This window comes from Triturus cristatus, chromosome 3_2 (genome assembly GCF_964204655.1).
Source record: "Triturus cristatus chromosome 3_2, aTriCri1.1, whole genome shotgun sequence".
Classification (NCBI taxonomy): domain Eukaryota; kingdom Metazoa; phylum Chordata; class Amphibia; order Caudata; family Salamandridae; genus Triturus; species Triturus cristatus.
Window position 1 is genome coordinate 527,495,995 of NC_140584.1, and position 16,593 is coordinate 527,512,587.

Below are 16,593 nucleotides of genomic sequence, written 5' to 3' on the forward strand. Positions count from 1 at the left end.
AGTTACCGCACCCATCCTAATATAGATGGCGGTGCCTGGTAGGCACCGCCACCATATTAGTGGCCAAGTCCGACCGGCCGGCAATCGTAACGATTGCCGACCGGCGGAAAAGCTGCGGACGCACTTTGCGTCTGCCGCGATACCCCCCGCCATATTAATATGGCGGGGGGTAAATCAAGTTGGGATGGCGGGTGGATCGCGATCCGCCAGCCATCCTAATGACCCTCTAAGTGCCTGATTTAGATCTTGAAGGACGGGTTACTCATTCACAATGGTGACGGATCTATAAATCCCATGATATGCTATGGGATTTAGATTTCAGCGGACAGGGTAACTGTCACAGATGTGACAGAGGAACCCGACCACCAAGATCTAAATCAGGCCATTAATATATTACGCATTGTATTGTCACCCCTAATGCTGATGGCGCTGTTCTGCAGGTAAACACATCAATTTTCATTGGCTCTCTCTCTACCTACTGTGGATCTTACTCTTGATTTATAGAAACTTTTCTACTTTCATGGAGTACTGGAGGTGAACTTTTGGGTGGGGACTTTGGATACTGTTGTAATTTTTGAGTGGTCTCTGCAGAATGTCTGTCTTTAAGAGTGCATTTGGAGTGCAGTCCACTATATGTAGCTGTTCTAACAGGAAGTTGAAGCATTAAGGACACTAGTTAGAGGTTTATCGACCACTTTTTCAATTTAGCAAGGAGAGGACCTCTTTGCTGTTAAAGGAGAAATTGCTGCTGCCTTAGCTGCTGCAGAGGCATGTGTTGGTGAATTAACTAAATGAGCGGAGGTTGTACTTTTTGCCCTAATCACCCATTGGGAAATGTCTATTTACTATCACTAAAAGGAAAAGAACAGAATTAAAATATCTCTAGTGATATTTATGCATATTAAGTCTAAAGAAAAATCTGTAAACCAGATACAGTAGAAATGCTAATGATGGTGTTGGGGATGGTTAAATGGGAATCTGAATGGGTCAGCAGCAGCAGTTAATCAGCAGGATAGTTCAAGAAGATGTTAAAGTAGCCAATGATTTGACAATTTAAGAAATAGCACAAGGCCAGCAAAGTTGTGTAACAAGACGCCACAGATCTGCTGGGTTTCTAACCAACCCATGTTGGTGTTATTAGTATTGTTTATAAAAACGTGGATAATTATTTGGAATGGGAAGTTGCCTATCTTAAGGAATGATAACACTACCCATCAGGGTGAATCCTCAAAATCACTACACTAACCTGAGTTCAGCACCCTGGTAGCTATGGCACAGAGCAGAAAGGTCTAACTTAGGGCAATGTGTAAAGTTTTATGCAGTGTCAAAACAGTTTTAAAGTAAAAAAACAAACAATGAAGATCCCAACCCGAATTAGAAAAACAGAATACATTTTAATATAAAATTGACACCAAAACTGCAAAAATCCAATAATGGAAACTGTAGATATGATATGACTTTTTAAAGATTTAAGTGGAAACAGCGCAAAAAAGCACTACATGTCAATGGTAGTCTATGGACGCAGCAAACCAGGATCTAGGTGCAATTTCAGGCTGGCTGCGATGGACACTGGCCAGATACACAAGGCAGGTTTGTCCTGGTCAAAGATTTTAGTTTCTGAATTAGTCATTTTAGTGGAGCTCAAAATCCTCCAGCGGGGCTAGCCTGAAGCTGCATTTGAGGAAGGTGCTTCTTCACTGCGAGGTCTGCCTGATGGCTGCGGAGGTCTTGGAAGACCAAAAATGTTTTAGGCTCCAACTTTTCAGGGTTTCTGGAGCAGCTTCTCTGGGTCACTTCTGAAGGCTCCCAGGACCACCAGGATAGTACAAGGGGACATGAACCCACTCTGGCAACAGTTACAAGCAAGGTCCAGTTTTTACTGGTCACTTCAGAAAAAAGCCTCTTGCAGCATTTTGTATACCTGTAGCATCACAGGAGTTCAGGCAACCAACCTTTGGAATCCACTTCTCGGTCAAAAGAACAAGTGGCACATACCTTCTGCCCTTGATGGGAGCTTGTGTTCCAATCAGGAGTGTATTTTATAAAATCAGTAGTCTGCTACTCCTACACTACACCTAACTGGGTTTGGGCAGCTTCCCCTTTCAATGGGCCAGAGTCAAGTTGGCTACCATGTGTCAGGAAATCAGAGCATTTCCCCCTCCCAGGCTCAACCTTACACTGCACTATGAATGGGCAGGTCTCACCTCTGCCCGCTTGAACGTAAGTTCCTGGAACCTCATCAGCTGCCCTTCCTGAGCTGGTAGGCATCACATAGACCCCACACCCATCCCATCACGTCACCATGCTTAAGTAATTTTTATGCTCTGGGACCAGTTTTTGCACCTCATTAAGGTCAAGTACTGGCTGGGAATTTGCTGGCAGGCTTATGTAAATTAGTTTTCAGGAGCTACAGGCAGGTAAAAGTTAATTTTCTTAAATATGTATTACAAATATACCATCAGCAATGAATTGGACTTGTAAAAAATATGGAAATAAGACATTGAATTACCATTTTAGCTGTTTCCTGTCCAAAAGTACAGATTTAAACCTATAATCAGTGGTTTTCTAGGTCCCAACTACAGCCCTGCCAGTAGCTTTGAGGGCAAGTCCCCGAAGGAAAATCCCAACTTTAATTTCAGGCACACTACTTTGAGGGCAGCAAAGTGTACTTAGGGGTGACATATTAATATTTATAATCAGGGTTTTCTACCAGTCAAAAAGGGTTATTTTGACAGGGTTAATAGCGGGTATTAGGCTGCTGCAGTTAGACCACACATGGGAAGTCTAAACCAATTTTACAGTTCAACCCTGTGGATGGCACAATAGGTGCTGCAGTCCACAGGTGACATTTAACTTAGAGACCCTGGGTGCATTTTCTTCACCACATACCAGGGATTTATGGGCAAGTTAAATATGTCAGTCAGAGTAAGACAATTGGCCCATGTGTAAGGGTGTGCGCAGGCACATTACTCCTGTTTAGCAGGGGTAAATTGACAAGAGTCCAGCAAAAATAGAATACAGAAAAAAAGGTAAAACATCTGGGGAGACCATACAGAATTGGCAGATTAGCTACATTTTTATGTGACAGTCTAAATACAATGGGTGCATTTAAGAGAAGGACCTCAAAGTCAACATATTAAGACTGCATTTGAGATATTTATTGCTGTGGGACCAGTGAAGACACAGCAAATATGTGCAAATCCCTTAGGCATGGTAGAGCTCATGCTAGACTGTACTGCACACCTGTGGAACAATGTTTTGTGAGAGAAAACAGAATCAATGTAAAGTCCATTTGAAAAACCTGAAATTAAAAAGATTGTGCCTTTTTGTTATCTTGTTTTAGAAGCAATCCACATATATTTTTACCTGAAGAATATTGAAGATGTACCATGCCAAAGATATTTCCTTATCATAACTGTGTCAAGGCATACAGAAATCAAGGGACATCTGCAGGGCACAGAGTGCAGAAAATTCTGCAAACTCCCTGAACGGAGCAGGATTCACCGCCCAGGCCTACTAACAAGCCTATTAAGGAATCTGAAGCCAGTATGTACAAAGGATAATGACACAAGCCAATAAAAAGTATGGGCAGAGAGTGGGCGAAGCTTCATATCCATACTCGAATACAGCATGTCTCGCAGAGCAACGCACGCGCTACCCAGGCTCGACCTAAAAAGGAACAGGAATGATTCCCATTCTTCTAAAATGTGGAAAGCTTCATCCACTTTTCTAACATAGTGGTATCTGTGCTGTAGGACGATCTAAAATCAAAGCTGACTGGAAGTAATCAAAAAGGGTATTTTCATCCATTCATTGTTACAACTGCTTCTCTCCACATCTCAACAGATATTATGCTAGGATGGGAAAGTTAGAAACAGAGTAGAAAATTGTTAAGGCCATCTGGAGATGCTATCAGGCACATGCATCAAATGAAAAACCGGTCGCAAACGGGCAGATTCTCAGAATCTGCCCCTTTGCGACCGGTATTTTTGCATTTGGGATGCATCAACCCAAATGCAAAAATCGCAATTTAAGGAATCTCTAAATTGCGATTACTTAAATTGCGATTGCATTTAAGGAATCCCAATTTGAGATTCATTAAATGCAATGCATTAAAGTAAAAAAATTAGCGATTTCGCTAATAGGGGGAGCAAATTACCATGAAGTTGAACTTTTGTGCATTTTTCAAAGTTTCATGTTGTGCACATGCATGCCCTTAGGGCATGTGTGTGTGCAACATATGTGCACAGATCAATTTCAGGGGTGCAATAGGGTGACCCTTGAAATGGCATGAGCAATTTGCGAGTACCTACTGGTATTCGCAAATTGCTCATGCAATCTCCAATTCATTCCTGTGGGCCTAGAGGCCCATAGGAATGAATGGGACGGCATTCCTTAATTGCGACTCGCAATTTGCAAGTCGCAATTAAGGAATGTGTAGGAATCGCTATTTTTATAGCGATTCCTACATGCATAGGTATATGTATTACTAGAGTAATCTGTCTAATTCTCAGAAAATGGGGCATGGTTCCATATGCCAAAAACCGATTGAATAGGTTTCTGAAACAAGACAAAAGGGAGGTGCTGAAATCTCTCTTGGGGTTGGCTGAAGTCTGGGTGATCTGAAAATAGCAATAAAATCTATATGATTTGTAGGTCTCACATAGGCAGCGCATGCGCTGCCTCTACCAGATATCAAGTAATCAGTAATACTAGGCAAACTCCACCCATGGAGTTTCTCTTTGTTTTGCTGCTTGCCATTGGTGAAATCTGCCATTGCTGTTGTTATCTTGCTTATTATTGGCTGGATGGCCGATGCGTATCTTCTGTTTCTGGAGGAAGCAGCATCGACCAACTACAATTAACCTATGCTGCAGGGCGGTATCTTTTAATGTAGGGCGCCTTGTTTGCGCATACTTTAATATGCACGTGCCACTTTTCACGGTGTTGCAGCCCTCCCACCACCCGCCTCTTGCTGTTTGTTTGTAATGCTAGGTGTTGGCCAGGAACCGGGGTTCCATTCAGCCGCGTCACCACTGCAGAGAGGGGCCGCCCAGCAGGACGTGAGCGTCGAGCTACACTCGAAACCGAAAGGGCTGTCCTGCTCCTTCCCTGTGCAGCTTCACCAGGAGCCTAGTGTCCCGAAGACTGGAGGAGCCCTAGGCCGGTGCCAGCCTCGCCTCTTCAACCCCAGGTAATGCTCGCGGCTGTGTACGCACTGGGGAACTGCTTTCCTGTTCACGGACCGGCTCTGTTACTCCGGCGTGGAAACCTTGCACGGGGCATAACCGCACACAGCAAGAGGCACAGAATACTTTACAGCTATTTTTTATATTATTCACGTTGCACAAAGAATCTACCAGAACCGTATAATGCAAACCAGCTTCGCTGCAACTTTTACACTGTTAAAACCTCCCCCCCATCATGCTACACTTTAGCGCGTCCTTAGTGAAGGGTCTTTTTTATTTTTATTTTTTATTTTTAAAGAAACCTTTATTTGACTTCAAAGAGTTACAGACATGGGCCTGCAACCCCTTGGGCCGGCCACTTATTAGCATGAGATATATCATTCTACCGTTATACAGATTGAGCAATCCGAGAATCTCGTCAGTCCATCAGTATTCCCAGTGAAGGCAAAAGCAGTAGTTAGGTGACAATATGAAATACGGTTCCAATTTTCTGCTTAAAACTAATAAACATTACACACAAACAAGGCAATAAACAGTGTGAATATCAGGACACGCTCCCTGGGGTAGGAAATCAATAACCTGCGGCCGAGAAGGGAGGGGGGCCTGGGAACAGAGGAAAAATCAAACTGTTACCTACTCATAACCTAACGGGTGAGGAATGGTCAGCTAGGGGGACAAAGAAACATCCGATACGATAGTCAGGGGAGGGGCACAGATGTCTCCGCGATAAGAATTCCACGGACCCCACACCCCAGTCCATTTCCTAGGCTTGCCTCTCGCTACATACACCGTCTTTTCCCTAAACATGCACCAATCCATATTCTCCTTCCACACCGAGACCGTGGGCGACCTCTGGGAACCCCACAACTGTGCGATGTTTCGTTAAGCCACCATATTACCCAAAGTCGCCCACTGCGTCTGCGCCACATTATAATCGTTGGGCTCCCACACATTCAGCAGGCATCTCCTAGCTTCTGGCAGCAGAGCGACATGGGTGACCTCTTCCATTACAGCATGCAACCGACGCCAAAAGCGAGCCACCTCAGGACATTCCCATATAACATGAAGGAAAGTACCCAGCGAACCACAGCCACGCCTACACATCCCATCCACGGAGAGACCCATGCGCATCAGGCAAGGACCAGTGACATACACTCTATGAAGTATCTTGAGTTGTACGAATCGAAGGCGGGCCGGAATTGCCACCTCCCTCGGGGAGGCTATTGCCGAGACCCAGTCCTCATCATCTAATTCCAAACCGTCAGCCACCCAGATCTCCCTCAAGTGGGTCAACAAGTCTGCCCGGTCGTTGATGAGTTTTTTATAGATCAAGGAGATTGTGCTGTCAGGCACGTAGCCATCGAGCACCCTGTCCTCCAGTGGGGAATTTTCCGGGATAGCAGTAGCATCAGGGAAAACCGAGCACAATGCATGACGGACCTGAGCATACCGGAAGTATTCCCTATCGCTCAGCTTATATTCCGCTTTCAGCATTTCAAACGTTTTAAACTCCCCTTTCACCCAGAGATCACTCACCTTACAGATGCCAATCATATCCCATTTCTCAAATCCTTTAGTTCTCCACAAACAGCCCAGCCCTTCTGAAGCATACAGTGGGGTCGCTCGAGTCAGGCGGTCCTTCCAACCCATCGCGGCGTTAGCAGCATGCCTCACACGTACTGCTATCTTGGTTGGGCCTGTCAACTGCACACCAGGTGACTTCGAATAGAGTGCTCTGGTATAATCCCCCCCAGGCAATAGCATTTTATCCATTTCGAACGCCGGGTTCAGGGCCAGTCCATACATCCCGTGGTTCACCGCCGCCAATTGGGACGCCCAATAGTATCGTTTGATATCGGGGAGTGTAATACCCCCATCATACCAAGGGAGTGTCAATTTTGCAAGAGCGATTCGCGGTCGCCCGTCCCAAAACAGCTGCCTCTGCAAACCCTCCACCTCACGGAAGTAGCGGGCCGGTATGGCGTCGAGTGTATTTTGCAGTGCATATAGGAATCGTGGTAGCGACATCATTTTAAACAGGGCCGCGCGTCCGAGCGGCGAAAGCGGGAGCCGTCGCCACCTCGAGACGTCGGCCCTCAGTTGTTGGAGTGGGGGGAGTAAGTTCCGCTCATAACGGGCCACGGGGTCTAAGGATATGAATACCCCTAGGTACTTAAACCCTGACTGCGAAATCTGGATAGGGCAGCCACGCGGGAGGGGAGGAGCATCCCCAGAGAGAACATAGATGCACGACTTGGCCCAGTTGATGACCAAACCGGAGTTACGACCAAATGAGGTTAGAACATCGACTAGTACAATCAAAGACTGCCGAGGAGATGTGAGGTACAGGAGAATGTCGTCCGCATAAAGAGATATGCGGTCCTCAAATTCAGGCGTCCACCTAATGCCACGCAACGAGGGCTCCCATCGTAACCAGGCAGCCAGCGGCTCCAATGCAAGTGCGAAGAGGAGGGGCGACAATGGACAACGCGTGCCTCTTCCCAACTCGAAGGGCGCCGACGCTCTGCCATTCACCACTACCTGAGCCAACGGTTCCTCATACAGCAATTGCACCCAACCGATAAACCCGGGGCCAAAACCGAATTTCGCGAGCGCCGCCCAAAGATACGGCCATTCTAGGATATCAAACGCCATTTTGGCATCCAAGGATGCCAAAATGGCCGGTTCACGTATGTGCGCCGCTCTAGCGAGCACTCCGTGAAGACGTCTCAGGTTCAGAGCCGTATTACGGTGTGGTATGAAACCGGACTGGTCCGGATGGATCAAGTCGCCAACGACCCTAACCAGACGATTAGCCAAAACCTTGGCCAGAATTTTAGGCTCAGCATTTAACAATGAGATGGGCCTGTAAGAAATACACCGATCCCGTGGCTTCCCCTCCTTGTGAATCACGACTATTGTAGCGAGACGCTGATCATAGGGGAGGGAGCCCACGTCACGTGCCTCAAGGAACATGTCACGGAGATGAGGCGCCATCTTGTCCGGGCGCAGCTTATACAGTTCAATGGGAAGGCCGTTGGGACCCATGGCCTTGCCAGAAGCGACCAAGCGAATAGCCAAAGCAATCTCATCAGGCGACAACGTCGCATCCATCAGTACGCTGTCCGCCTCTGACAAAGACGGCAACGCAATGTCTCTCAGCAACAAATGAGAGCCATCCTCAAGGCCATCCGAGACTGAAGAATACACCTCACGGAAATAAGTCGAGAAACATTCAACAATTTCCACAGGGTCAGTCACACGCACGCCATCCGTTCTCTCAATAACCGGCACCACTCGACTCGCTCTCTCCTTCTTGTCCAACCATGCAATCTATTTTCCAGCCTTATCCCCCACATCGTATAAGCGCCCCTGTTGCTCCCTACTCATCACCTTGGCAGCATCAGTAACCAACGCTTTATAGTCAAGCTGCTTGAGACTGAGAACATGCAACTTATCATTCGTAACACCCAACTCCAGGTCCCCTTCCAACTTGGCTATTTCGTTTTCAAGGCGAACCACCTCTTCAGTCTTGCTTTTCTTGGAGTGGGAGATTAGAGAAAGTGCCTGCCCACGGATCACTGTTTTGAAGGCTTCCCACAACGAGACAGCAGATGACACATACCCCACATTTTCATTGAAATAGCGCTCAAGGGACTTGACCAGGTCCGCTCGGATTTTAGGATTATGCAGGTACCAGGGATTAATCGGTGCTACCCTCCCCTCAGACCCGGGGACAACCTCAATGCGCAGCAGCAGGGGGGAATGATCAGAAATACCCCGGGCCAGATGTCTTACTTCCCTAATCATCACAGCTTGGGCCGCCGGCATAAGGACATAGTCCAGTCTCGATAAACTGCCATGAGCCCCTGAGTGGAAAGTGTATTGCGCCTGCCCCGGGTGCATCAGTCTCCAGCAATCCATCAGCCCGAGGGTATCTATAAACCCACTCAGCCAGGCCTGTGCCCCCGGGAGGTCCCTGGGAGGGTGACGATCCGCCCTACCGGAGACAACAGAATTAAAATCGCCCCCCATCACCAGAACCCCCCCCGGGAGCCCCAAGACCATTCGCCCCAAATCAGCAAAAGTTATGGCCTGCAACCCCGGTGGGACATGCACAGAAACAAGCGACACGGCTCTGCCCTCCCATTGGCCTACAAGTGCAGCGTACCGCCCTCTAGGGTCATGAATCACGTCGTCTACCTCCAACGGGAGAGAACGGCTCTGATCAGGATGCCCACCCCCGCGAGCCAGAAGTGAAACCAGAATGAGCCGCAAGACGGTACCCCCGCCTATTCATAGCATGGCAAGAATTCCCAATGAGATGCGTTTCCTGCAGAAAGACAATGTCTGGCGACAGCCGTTTCAAGAACTGCAGCACTACTCCACGTTTAATCCTATCCCCCAAGCCATTCACATTCCACGAAAGTACTCTCAATCCCCTACCCCCATTCCAACCCCACGCACAGCTTCCCCCCCCCCCAGAGTCCACGAACCCGACCACCAGTCGTGTAGCGTTACGTTGCCTTGTAGAACATTCAAACAGTTCCCGACTCCCCCCCTCCCCTCCAACATTCCCGTTACAACTCCCCCCTCCCTGCACCCCTGCGTGAGCCCGTGTAGCCCCCCCAACTTGCAGTGTGCCTGTCGCCCTAGCATTAACTAAGCTACAAAAAGGGGGAACCCCTGAGGAGGAAAGAGCCTCACTGAGCACCCCACAACCCCGGGCATTTAGGATAAGGCACTGAGTAAAAACATCAAACCAAAATATGGAAGTGTCATCGCAATGTTGAGTCACCGGGAACCAAAGTCTATTCCTGGCCAGCCAGGCCTACTCCGTTCTCCTCGGTCGGTCCCTCTCGACTTCTTCGCTGGGGCAGGGTATCAAGCCAATCTCCTACCTCCTCCGGCCGATCGAAAAAATATGTCCGATCCTCAAACTCAACTCGCAACCTGGCCGGAAAGAGCATCGCATATTTCAGGTCCATGTCTCTCAGTCGCCGTTTAACACCCATGAACCCCAAGCTTATGGTAGTGTTCTCAAACTTCGTCGGCCCACTCAACCTTGAGGCCTGCAGGATAGCGTCTCTGTCCCTGAAATGAAAAACTCTGGCAATGAGTGGCCGTGGGGGAGCGCCCGGTTTCGGCTTACCACCCGGAACTCTATGGGCCCGCTCGACCGCAAAGAATTTACTCAACCCCTTGGGTGCGAGATGGGTGATCACGAGGTCTTCCACGAAGAGGTCAGCCGCAGGGGCCTCCGATTTCTCCGGTACCCCAATTATGCGCACATTATTCCGCCGAGCCCTACTTTCAAAATCCTCCAGCCGACGGACGGACAAATCATTGGACGTCCGCAGATTACGAACCTCGGTTTGCAAGTCAGACACGTCCGTTGCCAGACTCGACGTTGTCAGACCCAAGGACTTGACCTTCTCATTCGTTTGTGAAAGGTCCGCTCTGAGAAGTTTAACGTTGATCAAAACCGTGTCCAATTTATGGGCCAAGGTGTCGAATTGCTGGCCGACTGCCGCTTTCATCTCATCGATGGCGCCCATGACGTCCTGCAATGTTAACTCCGTAGACGGTCCCGGGCCATCCTTGGATCTCTCCGGTGACTTATGCGGGCCACTAGGAGATCCTTTTGGCTGGGTATAGCGGTCCATGTTATTAGCTTGGGTATGAGCTCCCCGCCTAGTCATCTTGGATTTTTGCTTGTCGTCGTCCAATCTAGCCGCCATTGTCTGATGGTCGCCAAGGCCACCGTTCACCAACACGATTAGTGATCCTCGGAGAGCCGATCTAGGGAGCCTCGGCGATCACGAAAGGCGGTCCAGACCAGGGTCCAAGCTTCAGGCAGGATACCCAATCTTCCCACTAGCAATGCATGCTGACAATCCAGGGTCCCTCCGTCAGTTCCAGCGAGGAGACCCGAAACCGAAAGTGAAAGTAGGGGGTGCGCCCCGGCACGGGTCCTGCAGGCCGTTGTTGTTCACTTTCTACCCGGGCACCATGCCAGCTCGAATCCGAGGCAAGGTCCGGAGTAGGCCGCAGACTTGAAATCGATGTTATCCCGGTTCCCGAGGTCTGATTTGAATTTGGACAACGGGTATCACCTCCGCATATGTTCGCCTTTAGAAGCCCGTCGATAGAATCAGGATATATTCAGGATAGGCGTGAGAGGTCGTGGAGGCCCTCGGGAGCCCTGTGCCTACGCGGCCATCTTGGTTGCGCGATAGGCTCCTCCGGCCCTTAGTGAAGGGTCTTAATGCCTCTGAGTAGAGCTTTCTCTTCTCACTGCCCTACCGTGGAGGACACTGCTGAATGACCTGAGAACCAGCAAAATCATGGAGGCCCCCTGTTTCCCCACCCGCACTGCCCTTGCCTCCATGGGGTGCCGACCCTGGGCTGTACATGGCAGGCCTGGGAACTGGGGGCGCCTGTCACTGTGCTGCAGAAGGTTGGGGATGTGGGGGTGTGTGTGTGTGAGAAAGGGCAGATTGTGAGGTTTGTTACTCACTTGCAAGTTTTGGGTGGTTAAGGCTGTGCGTGGGCATCACGGTACTCCTTGGATTGAGACCACGCTCATGGACGGGATGCCTTGCACTGTTCATTGGGGAGATGCTAGCCCTAGGTACCCATGCGGAGATCCTTTAGAAGAGCCATGCGGTGCTTAAGACTGAGACCGTATTCTGGACGGGTACCCCATTCTGCACGTATGGTTGTGAGTGAGACCTTACCGTGTGGTAGGGCTCCAACGAAGTTGTATAATTCGTCAGAGTGACCAAGGGCAAGAATGTACCACCGAGAGTAGTTATGGGTGAGACTGCCCTATGGTGCAAGACTCAATTGAGCTCCATTGAATTCTTCCTAGACGCTATAGGCGAGAGTGTGCCATGGAGACTAGTTATGGGTGAAACGGTACTGTAGAGTGAGACCCAGTAGAACTTTGATTTCTTCATAGTGGCTAAGGGTGAGTGTACCAGGGCGAGTAGTTAGGGGTGAGACTGTACTAGGGAGCGAGACCCTTGAATCGTTCGGGGTTACGGGTGACACGGTAGCGGGCAGAGTGACGATGGGTGACACTGTAGTATGGAGTGAGACTCCATTGCCGTCTTTTGCATGTTTCAGAGTACTATAGTGCGGGCAAGTCTGCCCCATGGAATGAGACCCCTTTGAAGTCACTCGGATGCTTCGTGTGGTTATGGGTGAAACTGCCTGCGCTGACGTGAAACTGAGTTGATCTCGGAATTCTTAAGTGATTTTGGGGGGAGTGGGCGTGGGAGGACTCTCCCGGCGAGTCCTGATAGTTAACATGCAGTGGGGTTTCTGGCCCCCATGGCAGTCTTTGGGTTCACGTTGACAGTCGCTTAAACCCTACCTAGGTTTGGGACTCAGTGCACTAAAAAGAGCCCCTGGTGGGGGCGATGCCTTGCATGACCTCACACTATGCCTTCCATTTCACTTTTGTGGGTTCTTTTTCACCCCTTCTATCTTCTTGTGTCACTGCTTCCCTGCCTTTCCCTTTTCTGCCCCTCCCTCTCTCTTGCTGTGGGTCAAAGTGTGGTGATGAACATGTCACAGGCTCCACAGTGAGTGCTGGACGCCCACCATCTGCAAACAAGATGCGCAAGTTTCCTAGATCGCATGCACTCGTTCTTCTGCAGTGTTTTGGTGTTTCACTTGCAATCAGCTTTACTTTGCTTCTCTCCCTCCCGCACTCTCCTCCCTTCTCAGCAGTTAATTCTTTACTGATGCTTTACACTGGTAATTTGCCTTTTTACTGCTGCTTTGTCACTGGCAATAACCTTTTGGCCCTCTTAATTGGCTACACATAAGAAAGGAAGTCCATTTAATGCCACATTGCAAAAAGGTATAGTTTGCTTGAGCTGCAACTGTTTTACAAAGAAAGCAGGGAGTTTTTGTTATTTTCTCTTTCTTTAAAGCAATGTGACTGAGATCCTTATTGATATAGAGGTCTTAGCTTTGCTGATGCAAATCGTAACTCAAAGGGTCATAGTGACTGTCCTGGGCTTGAGACAGCCATGTAACCAGCTCTTCCAAGGTTTTAAAGTCACGTGTATTCCTAACAAGCATTTGCAATGCAATAGGTCTCGCATTTACGCGAGTTTAAGCTATTGGCATTGTAAATGACAAGGCCTTTTATGTATGTTTTAAAAAGCAAAATTTAAATAAAAGGCATTGTCATTTACAAAACCAATAGCTCAAACTTGCGTAAATGCGAAACCTATTGCAATGCAAATGCTTGTTTTTGGTGTCCTCACTCCCTCAGATTTTTTAGATGTGGTATCTAGCGATATGTGACTACTTGATGGAGTGAAAGAGAGCTCAGATATTTTTGTTTTGTCCCCAAGGAGTTTGTCAAATATCTCATCCCAACCCAGTCGGCACAACAATTGAAGTTCTAATCTGCTTCCTAGCAGGCATGTGGAAGCATATAAATGCAGCTGAAGTACTAAACTCATGCTTTAGCCTGGCATAGGCTTTAAGTTGGTGCAAAGAAACCCTAGAGTTTGAATGGCATTGGTGTTGTGTGATACTATTGTTGCATATTTTTTTGTCTAAATGCAAATGCTGCCCCTTTACTTATTTTGCTCAATCTTTATTTTTGTTTGGCTGAACATTCTACCGTCAGATGATCTACACTGTACAGTATTTCTACTACTGAATCAATGTGATATATTTATATAACATTTCTATCCACTTACTTTTCTAGCCTCCTTCAAGAGCACCTTGAGTGTTTCATTCCATCGCACTAACTCCTGACTGCTTTTATTACTCAATTTTGTGATATTTTCATTCTGTTGCCATCTGACAAATTTACTGTCTGCAGCAAATTTCATATATTTTTTATTTATTTGTTTCTCTTTCCTCTGGTACATGCGCAGAAAATTAAGGGGGAAGATTGTTAACAAACTGTCCTCCTTCCCTTTCAAATCTGAAAACTTAATTCCACTCAAGAATTATTTGAAAGAAGTTTGTCATATTTTTCACAAAATGGCGGGTGGAAATATGTCACGATATATGTCACAAGTATGCTCTGGTTCTTCACACTCTTCAGGAGCAGTTAAAAAAAAGAGCAAAAAGGATGTAGAACCTCCTGTAGAATTTCCACCTTCACTGACAACGGAGTATCTTATGGAAAAGACCACAAAACTTTTAAAAGTTTTGTAGTCAAGACAAGTGCTGCTCTACAAAGAACTAAAGATACGTTGTGTTCTCATGAAAAGAGAATATCTGCCATTGAGCAAAGTTTGAACTATGTTGAAGACTTCATAAAAATGTGTACCATATGGCAAAAGAAATTGAGTAGCTTAAAAAGTTGACAGAGGACTTGGACAAATTGAAGCAGGAGAAATATTTTTCATCTGTATGGTGATCAGACGGCCTGAATAGGATTTCCTTTCTGCAAAAGATCATTCTTTCGATTTTACAGTTAGAATTTCATGGTCCACTCAGTATCCAAGAAGCTTGGGCCCAAGGTTTTCTTCTACATCTAACACAAGACCTAGAGGTATCACCATTCTCCTCTTTTAATTTACTGATCTAAATGATGTCCTCACAGCAGCAAGGACAATTAAAAATTTGCAATGGCCAGGCAATAAAGTTTTGCTCTTGCAGGACATCTCAAATGCGACTTCTAATTGAAGGAAATCATTTCTTGCATCACGTTCGCAGCTCAAAACGATGAACGCGGAGTATGATCTTGTGCATCCTTTTTGATTCAAGGTTATTTACTCGGACCCACCCCTTCAGCTTGGGAAGACTCCTGGAGGCCAGCCGCTCTGTGATCTCCCCCCAGCCCAACAGACCAAGCACGCAACCATGGCATCATAGTGAACTCCTCGCTTACATTGAACCAATAAATCAACGCAGTTTACTCCACACACTCCGACTGCTCCGAAAGACTTTCAGATGGATACCCACAGAATCCAGAAGGATGGTGACCTACGCACTCATCACCAGCAGACTCAACTATGGCAACGCACTCTACACCGGTGTCATCCAGAAACAGCTAAAAAAACTACAGAACGTCCAAAACGCCGCCTCCAGAATGGTCCTCGACATTCCCCGCCACAGCCACATCACGCAACACCTCCGACAACTCCACTGCCTCCCAGTCAACAAGAGAGTCACTTTCAAGATCCTCACTCACGCCTACAAAGCCCTACATGACGAAGCACCAGCGTACCTGAAAACACCTCACATTCCACGTACAGGCCAGACAACTCCGATCCTCCCAACTCGCCCTTGCCTCCATCCCCAGGATCCACAAGACCAGAACTGGAGAAAGGTTTTTCTCCTACCTCGCCGCCAAGAGCTGGAACACCCTCCCCCTGCACCTCAGGCAATCAGCGTCGCTGACAAAAGTCAGGAAGGACCTCAAGACCTGGCTCTTCAATGATCCTCGACCCAGTCTGACCTGCACTTTAGAAGCCCTTGATTGATTGAGTATTTAAGGATCCAATCACCTTAAAGACTTCATATGGCAGCATAGACTTGAAAATATTGAATTTGGAACTAATGTTTTTCCATGATAGATTGGCTTTTTTTTTTTTTATTCTGTAATGTTCAATATAGATACCACCCGTCTTCTTTCTCCAAAATGTTTAAGTGGCTATATTGTCATTTTCAATCATCTTCGTATCCTTTTATTTTTCAATTTGGGAAGTCTTGTGGCCTATTTTAGATTTCGTTGTTGTGTTTTCATCTTATATGAACTCCCCTGTGTTGTCTATTTTCTGATGTTCCCAGACCTAATAATGTGTTTACAAATATAATTTGAAAAAGATCCCTATTTGATGCCTGGCGGTTGGTTAACTCAGACCTTAGAGGGTTTTCCTTTTACTCAGCTACCCAAACTAGAATTGGTTGCTTGTTTGTAAGTAATAATATCATTCAACATTTGGTCAATTCAGATATTGGCTTCATTTTAACATTAGCTCATGCACAAGTTTGTTGGAAATTAGATATTCTTCAGAACAGTACAAAACCCTCTTGATGGAGGTTTAATAATTCTTTGCTGCTGATTAGACCTTCATAACCGCATATAAAGACTTTGTCAAAAGCAATTGTGAATTAACAATACAGATGTTTCATATTTAAATTATATTTGAGATGCATCAAGGCATCCCTTAGAAGTTTTTTAATTAGCTATGATTCTTTAAGGAGGAAGAAAACAACTAAAAACGAATCATTATCCATTCTAGATAACATAATAAGGAAAATTTAGATGCGCTAATGGTGGACAAAATACAATGTAATAAATCTACAACTCGAAGAAGCCTACGGTTATCTTCTTCAGGTCTATTGTGAATGACAAGGACATTTTTCAAGACTTATTTTCCCAATGCTCTATAAGTTAATGAATCATTTCTCTTCT

The 16,593-nt window shown here is 46.9% G+C and overlaps 1 protein-coding gene across 2 annotated transcripts in view; it reads right to left on the minus strand.

The window, feature by feature from the left end:
- Positions 1-16,593, minus strand: part of SPON1 (spondin 1) — a 1,174,735-nt gene that overhangs the window by 131,095 nt on the left and 1,027,047 nt on the right. The gene's annotated exons all lie outside the window — the stretch shown is intronic.